The sequence below is a fragment of the Rhinatrema bivittatum genome, chromosome 5, assembly GCF_901001135.1.
Source record: "Rhinatrema bivittatum chromosome 5, aRhiBiv1.1, whole genome shotgun sequence".
NCBI lineage: Eukaryota > Metazoa > Chordata > Amphibia > Gymnophiona > Rhinatrematidae > Rhinatrema > Rhinatrema bivittatum.
In genome coordinates this window covers 326,712,369-326,722,011 of record NC_042619.1, presented here as the reverse complement: position 1 = coordinate 326,722,011, position 9,643 = coordinate 326,712,369, and positions in this window count along the sequence as shown.

Sequence of the window (9,643 nt, the reverse complement as noted above, 5' to 3'; positions counted from 1 at the left end):
CTTCAACCTTGAAAAGGGCCAACCTTGCCTCCTCGCTCTCCTGGATCTCTCATCAGGGTTTGATACCGTAAACCACACGTACCTCCTGCAACGATTAATAGACATCGGCATTTCAGGAGCAGCTTTTAACTGGTTCAAATCGTTTTTGGAAAACAGATCATACAAGGTCAAGATAAATAACAAAGAGTCCCACACCATCGAATCCAAGAGGGGGGTACCGCAAGGATCATCCCTCTCTCCGACTCTTTTCAATATTTATCTGCTCCCGCTATGTCAACTACTCACTAACCTTAAGCTAAGACATTACCTATACGCGGATGATATTCAAATCCTCATCCCTATAGAAGACTCCCTACACAAAGCCATATCATACTGGAATAAATGTCTGTCTGCTATCAACAATCTACTCACCAGCCTCAACTTGGTCCTAAACAAAAACAAAACCGAAATCCTCATTATAGCACCGGAAAACTATACCCCCCCCTCACATTCTAACACTAATCAACATCCGGACACCACCGGGCACTTCATCACGCAACAAGTTAAAGACCTGGGAGTCATCATAGACAGCAGACTCAATCTCAACAAATTTGTCAACAACACAACAAAAGAATGTTTCTTTAAACTTCAAACATTAAAGAAACTTAAACCACTCCTCCTATACAGGGACTTCCGCATGGTTTTACAAGCCATCATACTCCCAAAATTAGACTACTGTAACTCTCTCCTCCTAGGCCTACCAGCATGCACCACCAAACCACTTCAGATGGTCCTGAACGCCTCAGCAAGAATTCTCTCAAATGCCAAGAAAAGAGATCATATCACCCCAATCCTCCACTACCTCCACTGGCTTCCAATTAAATACAGGATCCAATTCAAGTCTCTAGCGATGATACATAAGGCCTTATACAACATCACGCCTCTCAACTTAACATTTCAAATTCAACTACACACATCCGTAAAACCTACCAGAAGCGCTTATCAGAACAGACTAATCACACAACCGGCGAAATCCGCTCTAAGGAAACGTGCACTGTCGACAGCGGGCCCTTCACTTTGGAACTCGCTCCCTCCAGACCTGCGTCTGGAACCATGCCACACTACATTTAAAAAGAAACTTAAGACTTAGTTATTCAAACTAGCCTTCCCCTAGAACCAAGAACAGGAAAAAAGTATTTTCACTCCCACAATGATATTTTTCAGATCTTTTTTATTCTTCATTATTCAATTAGAGATTCACATATTCATGCTGTCTACATACAGTCTACATACATATATTCATGTGGACTTACATATCTCCATGTTATTTTTTGATTTATTAACCGCATGTCTATTAATGGTTTAATAGTATTTACTATTTGCCTACTTCTATTAATTTGTTTCAAAGTAAAAACTTGTTTACTTCGTTTGTTTCAATGTTAAAACTTGTTTACTTCTTTTTGCTCAATGTAAAACTTCGTTGTTTAATCCTGTTCTATGTAAACCGCAAAATGTAGCGATTGTTACTGTTCTATGTAAACCGGGGTAATATGTATATTATACAGGAACCTCCGGTATATAAATTATTTAAATAAATAAATAAATAAATAAATAATCCCATACAAGATGATTCTTCATCTGAATCAGAAACAGTGACTGCGCTACATGGTCAACGCTAAGTCTTAGTCGAGACATCTGTCCCCCTGCTGCTTTTGGGTGTCGATATTTTGTCTGGCATGACAGCCTCCCCTTCCCTCACCTCCAAAACTACAGGGTCAGAAACAGGTGGTGGAGATGGCGATGCAACATGGTCAGATTTCATTTTTTTCTGGATGGAACTGCCTGTCCCTCCAAAGAGTTTAGATTGCAATAGGTCCCTTTTTAACTTTAATTAAAGTTAAAAAGGTACCTAGTGCCTTTTGAAGTGCCTCCTCTGCCAGTCCCAATCACTCGACCACATCTAGCTTTCCCTGACATTATAGATTTAATGTCACTGCCTAGTGCCTACTGGCTGCCCTGTGTCACAGTGCCTTGCTATGCACTAATATAATGTGCGTGGTGTGCACACACACAGCTTGCTTGTAAGCACAAAAGAGGCAAACTGGGGATTTCACTAGACAGACTGTGTTATGGGAGTCTCTGTTTAGTGGACCCTTGGGCCGACCTGCTGGAGACTGGGAAAGGTGGTCAATCTCTCTGATGAATAGCAGGCCGGGAGGCAGATGTTCAGGCAGGACATAGATGCTCTTCACCCTGGAAGCTGGTACTCCCCCAGGAGGAGCCTGTAGGAGCCCAACCACTAGGACTTAGGTGGCTTCACCCTTGGAAGCCGAAGCCCCCCCGGGAGGAACCCGTACGAGCCCAGCCGCTGGGACTTAGGAGGGTAGTGGATCAGGACAGGTAACTGGAACCAGACTAGGACAATAGCAATACTGTAACTGGGCTCGGGTTCTGGAACCAGGCAGGAACTGTAGCAAGACTCGGGTACTGGAACCAGGCAGGAACTGTAGCAGGATTTGGGTACTGGAACCAGGCAGGAACTGTAGCAGGATTCGGGTACTGGAACCAGCAGGAACTGTAGCATGCAGGCTGGAACCAAGCAGGTACTATAACAGGCAAGCAGGAACCAAGCAGGTACTGTAGCAGGCAGGCAGGAACCAGGCAGGTACTGTAGCAGGAACAGAGCGACGAAGCAAAGCGAGTCACTTCAGGGCACAGTGCAACAGGAAACCGGGAGGCTAACCCGTTGCAAGGCAAAGACTGGATGGCCGTGGCTGGCTTATTAAGGCCGCAGCGTCTGACGTCAGGAGTTGGGCGGAGTCACCACTGGCGGGAAACGGCCTAGAAAAGTGCCCAAATGTCGCGCGCACCTAGGATCCTGACATCCATGGGAGACCTCACAGTGGCGCAGCCCCAGCGGGGATGCTGCCAAACAGGCCACAAACCAGGCCTCTGGAAGCGGGAGCAGGTCTGGGAGCCCAGAGGTAAGGACCTGGCCGCGGTGCTCGCGGCCAGAACCGCAACAGTACCTCCCCTCTTACGCCCCCTCTTAGCCGGTCTGGGTTTACTTGGGTGGTCCAGATGGAGCTGCCATAATAAGGGAGGAGGAATAGCCTAGTGGTTATAGCAGTGGACTATGAACCAGGAGACCAGGGTTCGAGTCCTGCTGTCACTCCTTGTGACCTTGGGCAAGTCATTTTACCCTCAATTGCCTCAGGTACAAAAATTTAGATTGTAAGCCCTCTGGGGATAGAGAAATACCTACAGTACCTGAATGTAAACCGATGTGATATCCTGAGATTGAGATCGAATGTCGGTATATAAAAATAATTAAAAAAAAAAAAAAGTCTTTGTCGAGGATGTTACGGGCCTGTTCCCAAGAATTATCCTCAGATCCGTAACCCTCCCAGGCAAGCAAGTATTCCCATCGGCGTTGATGAAACTGGACATCCAAAACTTCACGCACTTGATACGTGACCTCATCCAGTACTGAAGGATCCGATGGTTCAGGAGCCCAGGAGTGGTGCCTGGATAACACAAGAGGCTTCAGCAATGACACATGGAAGACTTCATGTATGTGCATGGAGGAGGGTAGGCGCAGATGGTATGAGACTGCTCCGACTCGTTCGGCGACTCGAAAAGGCCCATAGAATTTCGGTGCTAGTCTTCTAGATGGAATACATAGCTGTAGATTTCTGGTGCTAAGCTGACGATGCCTATCTGCCCACTTCTTAGTGGACAGGGCAGCTTTACGGATCTTTTCCTGGGTAGAGATCCACAAGGAACGAAGCTGGCAAGCTGAGAGTTGCTCTGCCGGGAGTACACTAGGTTCAGGCGAAGGTAAGGGCGGATGAAGTTGCTGCCCATAAATAACAAGGAACGGCGAACTTCCAGTAGCAGCATGCATGTGATTATTATATGAGAACTCTGCCCACGGGAGTAGCTTAGCCCAATTAACTTGTCGTTCGTTCGAGAAGGCACAAAGGAAAGTCTTCAAGGTTCGATTTGTTCGTTCTGTTTGCCCATTACTTTGGGGATGGAACGCTGACGAAAGACTAAGTTGCACATTGAAGCATTTGCATAGGGCTTTCCAATAACGAGCTGTAAACTGTGGTCCTCGATCGGAGACTAAATCCTGCGGGAGACCGTGAAGCCTAAAGATATGCTGGGCGAACAGGCCGGCCAGGTCAGGTGCAGAAGGTAGTTTAGGCAAAGGGACAAAGTGCGCCATCTTGGAAAATCAGTCCACAGTTACCCAAATGACCGAATTACCTCCTGAGGCAGGAAGGTCCATGATGAAATCGGTGGAAATGTGTGTCCAAGGCTCCACCGGGATGGACAATGGTTGCAACAAGCCCCTGGGCTTCCTGATGAGCGGCTTTTGAACAGCACAGGTAGAGCATGAGCCCACAAAAGCTTGGATGTCCTATCTCACCGTTGGCCACCAGTAGAAACCAGCATGGTCCCCAGTGTGGGAGTCATGGCCCCAAGCGAGAACTGCTCTCCGGGAGCAGCGTGGAACGATGGTCTTCCCTTGGGAGGACACTGAGGTTGCAGCAAGACTTACTTTCTCAGGGTCCAAGATATATTGGGGTGTATCAGGAGTCTCTTCGACCTCAGAGGAGCGTGAGAGCGCATCAGCTGAAACATTCTTCGAGCCGGGTTGGAAGCGTAACGTAAAGTCAAACCGGTCAAAAAACAGCGACCACCTGGCTTGTCTTGGATTCAGGCATTGGGCTTGCTTCAAGAATGCTAGGTTTTTGTGATCGGTGTAAATCGTAACCGGATGGTTGGTTCCTTTCAACCTTTGTCTCCATTCCTCTAGGGCAAGTTTCACGGCTAGCAACTCTTTGTCACCAACACAGTAGTTGCTCTCTGCCGGGGAGAATTTCCTTGAGAAATATGAACAGGGCAACAGCTGTCCAGAATCAGAGTAATGACTGAGTATGGCCCCCATGGCCACACTGGAGGCATCAACTTCCACCACGAAGGGCCGGCTGGGATCCGGATCGCGAAGGCATGTGTCTAAGAAGAAGGCTTCTTTAAGGGCCGCAAAAGCTTGACAGGCAGAAGCAGGCCAAACCACTGTGTTAGCCCCCTTTCGGGTGAGGGCAGTTAACGGGGCCACCATACGAGAGTAATTGGGAATAAAGTGACGATAGAAATTGGAAAAGCCGTGGAAGCGTTGCAGCACTTTAAGACCCCTTGGCCGGGGCCAATTCTTAATAGCCGCCACTTTCTCAGGATCCATTCGAAAGCCAACTGCAGAGACTATGTAGCCTAGGAATGGCAGGGACGTCTTCTCAAAGCTACATTTTTCCAGCTTTGCGTACAGACCATGCTCCCTAAGTATCTGGAGCATTTGACAGTCATGCTGACGGTGCGACGACAGATCCTGGGAGCAGATTAACACATCGTCGAGCTAAACAATTACGCAGGTGTTCAGAAGGTCCCACAACACCTCATTCATCAGGTGCTGGAACACCACCGGGGCATTACATAAGCCGAAAGGCATCACGAGGTACTCATAATGCCCATCTCGGGTATTAAACGTGGTTTTCCACTCATCTCCGGGACGGATTCTGGTTAATTGTACGCTCCTCACAAGTCCAACTTTGTGAAAATCTTCGCTCCTTGAAGCCAATCAAGCAGCTCCGGGATTAACAGGAGCGGGTAGTGGTCTCGCTTGGTAATAGAATTTAGGCCTCGATGATCTATGCACGGCTTCAGTGAGCCGTCTTTCTTGCTGACAAAAAAGAAACCTGCCCCTGCAGACGACTTGGACGGGCGGATAAAGCTCTTGGCCAGATTCTCCATAATGTACTCAGACATGGCCCGGGTCTAAGGTATGGGTAAGGGATAAACCCTTCCTCGGGGGGGGGGGGCATAGTACCAGGTAGCAAGTCTATAGCACAGTCATACAGACGATGCTGCGGAAGGATCTCCGCCTTGGTCTTGGAGAATACATCCGTAAAGTCCTCATAAGGTGCAGGAGGACCCATGGCAGAGTGCATCAAAGGAAGTACGGGAGTCTTAGGCACTTTCATAAAATTAGCTAGGCAAAAAGGACTCCATTTGACAATCTGTATCCCACTGAATCGTGGGCAAGTGTTTCTGTAACCATGGCAACCCTAGCACCACAGGGTGGACAGCCTTCTCCAACACTAGGAAGGCTATCTCCTCCGAATGGATCGCCCTGGTGCGGCCCGTAATGGGTGCTGTGGACATCTGGACAGGTCCTGGAAGAAGCGTCCCCTGGATAAAGGTAATTCGTAATGGGACCTCCCATCTATGCATAGGGATTCGCAACTGGGAGAGTAAATCCTGCAGGATGAAATTACCTCCGGCTCCGGAATCCAGGAATGCCATCGTCTCAAAGGAGCCTCCTGGATATTCCAAGGTAACAGGGACAGTACATTGAGGAGCTGTAGCACAGCCTAGGAGGAGCTCCTCCTGAGCTCCTAGGCTTTGGCATTTTCCGCCTGCTCCTAGCAGCGTGCCAAGAAGTGGCCCTTCTGGGCACAATACAGGCACAACTTCAACGAACGACGACGTTGCATTTCTTCAGCAGAAAGCGGGGCCCGTCCCAGCTGCATAGGTTCGCAGGTGGGAGTGTCCGGACAAGAAATCTTGGGCGAGGGCACAGGTCTCGTCCCACGAGCCGGACTATGGCGAGAGGAGCGTTGCTCCTTGGCCCGTTGTTGTAGGCGGCAGTCAATGCGGGCAGCCATCTCAATCAAGGCGCTGAGGTCCTTAGTGGACCCTTGGGCCGATCTGCTGGAGACTGGGAAAGGTGGTCAATGTCTCTGATGAATAGCAGGCTGGGAGGCAGATGTTCAGGCAGGACGTAGATGCTCTTTATCCTGGAAGCTGGTACTCCACCAGGAGGAGCCTGTAGGAGCCCAACCTCTGGGACTTAGGTGGCTTCACCCTTGGAAGCCGAAACCCCCCCAGGAGGAGCCCGTACGAGCCCAGCCGCTGGGACTCAGGTGGGTAGTGGATCAGGACAGGTAACCGGAACCAGACTAGGACAGTAGCAATACTGTAACTGGGCTTGGGTTCTGGAACCAGGCAGTAACTGTAGCAAGACTCGGGTACTGGAACTAGGCAGGAACTGTAGCAGGATTCGGGTACTGGAACCAGGCAGGAACTGTAGCAGGATTCGGGCACTGGAACCAGGCAGGAACTGTAGCAGGATTCGGGCACTGGAACCAGGCAGGAACTGTAGCATGCAGGCTGGAACCAAGCAGGTACTATAACAGGCAAGCAGGAACCAAGCAGGTACTGTAGCAGGCAGGCAGGAACCAAGCAGGTACTGTAGCAGGCAGGAACCAGGCAGGTACTGTAGCAGGAATGGAACGATGGAGCAAAGCGAGTCACTCCGGGGCACAGCACAACAGGAAACCGGGAGGCTAACCCGTTGCAAGGCAAAGACTGGATGGCCGCAGCCAGCTTATCAAGGCCGCGGCGTCTGACGTTAGGAGTTGGGCGGAGTCACCACTGGTGGGAAACGGCCTAGAAAAGCGCCCAAGTGGCGCGCGTGTGCACCTAGGAGCCGGGCGTCCATGAGAGACCTCGCAGTAGTGCAGCCCCAGTGGGGACGCCGCCAAACAGGCCGAAAACCAGGGCTCTGGAAGAGGGAGCAGGTCCGGGAGCCTGGAGGTAAGGGCCTGGCTGCTGTGCTCGCGGCCAGAACTGCAACAGACTGTCCCAATAAGAAAGTTCAGTCTGCTAAACTACCCAGTGCCCACTGTCACAGTGCCTTGCCTAGACCAGAGGGTGAATTAAACAAAATGGCACTGCTAGCAGCTTCTATCCCTGGCACAGAGACTGTCTCAGATCACCTAAATAAACTGCTTAAAAAACAAACAGGGCTAGCTGGCACTGCAGCAAAATAAAGAATAAATATTGTTTTCTCTTAAGGAACTAGCCTAGCTAGCAATTAAATACAGATTTCTGAACTCAGGCTAGCTCTGAGTGCAGCCACCTTCCGCAGAGACCACCTCCCTACACCACCCCTGCAAAGAAAGTTCTTGGCACAGCACGTGCTTAATAGGGATGTGAATCGTTTTTTGACGATTTAAAAAATCGTCCGATATTTTTTAAATCGTCAAAAATCGTTAGAGTGCGCGATACAATACAAATTCCCCCGATTTATCATGAAAAATCATTAATCGGGTAGGGGAGTTATTTGGGGGGAGGGTGGGAAAACTGGCACACCAAAACAACCCCTAACCCACCCCAACCCTTTAAAACGAATCCCTTACCCTCCCGAACCCGCCCAAAATGTTTTAAATTACCTGGTGGTCCAGCGGGGGGGTCCCTGCGCGATTTCCCGCTCTCGGGCCATCATCGCCATTTTGGCTGCCACTAATAAAAATGGCGCCGATGGCCCGATAAAATAAAAACCCACCCGACCCTTTAAAACTTACCCCTTAGCCTCCCCCACCCTCCCGACCCCCCCAAAACCTTTTAAAATTACCTGGTGGTCCAGTGGGGGCACGGGGAGCGATCTCCTGCTCTCGGGCCATCGGCTGCCACTAATAAAAATGGCGCCGATGGCCCTTTGCCCTTACCATGTGACAGGGTATCCATGCCATTGGCCGGCCCCTGTCACATGGTAGGGGCAAAGGGCCATCGGTGCCATTTTTATTAACGCAGCCGATGGCCCGAGAGCAGGAGATCGCTCCCCGTGCCCCCACTGGACCACCAGGTAATTTTAAAAGGTTTTGGGGGGTTCAGGAGGGTGGGGGAGAGTTTTTTTGTTATCGGATCGGTGCAGCCGATAACAAAAAAAAAATCGAGCCGGAAGATAAAAATTTTAAGATTTGAATCGGAACCGATCAGATTCCGGTTCCGATTCACATCTCTAGTGCTTAAGTATATTTAGTGCTGGGTCAGCAGGAACATTGTCACCGAGCACTGAATGACAGCACGATTGGCTGCATTCAGTGCATTTCAAAAATGTTATCGCTGATACGTCGCATTCCGGTATCCATGCCAACCTGTCCGACCCACTCTGACAGGTCTGTGAGGTCACTGATGACTCACAGGAAAGGGCTGGTTTTTTGCTCTGGATACACCCAAATGGCGTCCTCCAATTTCAAATGACGTCGAAGAAAAGCACACACTGCCAAACATATGGAACGAATGATGTTATATTCATGGGGAGTCGCGATACGTTTCACTTCCCCACGAACACAATGAATAGGGACATATACGTTGCAGATTGTCAATAAGTCAAAAACGAATGCACACCCCCTATTGATTAGCCTATTTTCCAAAGTAAAAGAAGGCTTATGAGTTTGTTATACGTCAGTGTGTGTCTCTATTTCCTCTTTACTTTTTTGTGTGGTGCCCTGACCAAACCAGATTTTCAGTTCATGTCAGGGGGACATGAAACCTGAAGGGAGTGGATTTTATTTCCCAGATCTATGCTTATGTGTGGACCACAGACACATGCAAGTATGCATCCCGGAAAACAGACCTCTTTAATCCTTGTTGAAACTTCTTGTTTAAAAAATCTCTGTTTCTAACCTACACATTTTTCTTATATCTTTTAAGTACCTGCCAATTTCTAATCTGATTCCACTATTCTTTGCCTCTACCTTTTCTCATCTTTTATTGAGGTGCAGTTCACTGTTTGGCAGACTCTATCTCATGC